We start from the raw sequence: 1868 nt of genomic DNA, 5'->3' as shown, positions 1-1868 counted from the left end.
TACTGGGAATTGAATTCAGGACCCTGCGCTTACCAGGCAAGTGTTTATTCTACTGAGCTATCTCCTCGGCCCCTCACTGTGTCCCTTCTGTCACCTCTTCTGCTACACCAGCACTGCCTCATCTCATGGCTCCCCAGAGTGGTCCCACCCCCATGAATGCCACAGAACCTGGTGTATACCCACAGTTACAGCACAGATGCCATATCCAGGCCACTGGAGCACCTGTCTCACTGGAGTGAGCTGCACTGCAGTTGGAGGAGCCATCCCATAAGCAATGGCCTGGCCTCAGACACACACATCAGCACCACCACTGATTGCAGCTGAGGACCCCACTGCTGTTCCTACTGGAAGCAGAGCCACCACAGCCTATGCAACTAACACCCTGGGACACATGTCCAAGGGAAAGTCCACTGCAAGGGCATCCAGTAAAATGGGCAGACAAGAGACCCACAAGATGTACACATTTTAATGGTGTATGCAAAATGCATGAAAAAACAAGGCAGCAGAAAAGAAATACAGTAGCTCTGCAGCAATAAATCACAAAAAACAAGAAGTCAATAAACTCTCTGGAAAAGAATTCAGTGTAATGATTATAAGGAAAGAGGATAAGATAGAAGAGAATGTAGATAGTTTGATGATAGCAGGAAAACACTTAAGACCTGGATGAGGAATTCAGCGTAGAAACAGATATCATTCAAAAGAACTGAACAGAAATCTTGGAGGTGGTGAAATGAGACACATGTGAATTTGAGAGCCTCCACAAAAGATTAGATCAAAGCAGAATAAAAATTTTGGAAATTGGAGACAAATCATTTGAAACAACCCAGTTAAACAAAAGAAGAAAAACATTTTGATTAAGAAGGAGGAAAGAACAAGATGTATGATACATCATTAAGCAAAAAACTATTTGTCTTATGATTTTGCAGAGGAAAGAGAGAGGGAAAGACAGAAAACTGATTTAGTGAAATGAAAGTTGAAAAGCTTTTGTATCTTGGAAAAGATATGGACAGGCAGGTCCAGGAAGTCTAAGAAATGGAGATTAATTTCAATTAAAGGAAAATCCTTTCTGATGCAGGTTGTAGTGAAAGGGTCAAAAGCCCAAGACAAAAGATAAATGGTAAAATCAAGAGAAAAGTCCCGAGACATAAATCAGGACCCCAGTTCAGCTAACAGCTGTCCTTTTACAGAGACTAATAGGCCAGGAGAAAATGAGCGATGATATATTTGAACTCAGCACTCAATCATCCTGGATGTCCTTCATTATCAATGCAGATTATAGGAGATTAAGCAGTCATGTAGAGGGCCAAGCCCAGCTGGGCACCTGGTCAGGGGACAATTGTACTCTCCTTTCTGATGGGCGAATGCCTGGTCCCATGCACGGTCAGAGGAGTGGATCCTCCATGAGTTCTGGACCTTCACCCCCTGATAGTGCCAACAGGAAGCATTTATTTGTTGTTCTTTAGTTATCAGTGAGGAGCAGCAAGTCATTTCGGTTTTAGTGGACAGTTGTGTTTGTTGTTTCTTGAACTCTCTGTGTCTCTTGTCCATTTCCCTGTGTGTCTCCCTATGTGCTGTGAGAACAGACTTTGTCTGTGATAAAAATGTGCATTTTTCCTTGCTTTCTGGTACAAGCCTCAGTTTTTTTGTCTGTCAGAAGTTTTTATCTTCAAGAATGGGTCTAACACAGGTTTATCACCATGCACTAAACTAAAGTCAAAATGGATTAAAGATCTAAACATTAAAGCAGAGACACTAAATCTCCTGGAAGAGAAAGTAGAAGGAACTCTTGAAGACATAGGGGTAGGCAAAGAGTTCATGGACAGAAATCAAATCACACGGGTGACAGTTGAAAGAATTAACAACTGGGA

This window comes from Octodon degus, unplaced genomic scaffold (assembly GCF_000260255.1).
Source record: "Octodon degus isolate 3935 unplaced genomic scaffold, OctDeg1.0 scaffold00104, whole genome shotgun sequence".
NCBI lineage: Eukaryota > Metazoa > Chordata > Mammalia > Rodentia > Octodontidae > Octodon > Octodon degus.
This window is presented reverse-complemented; position numbering follows the sequence as displayed.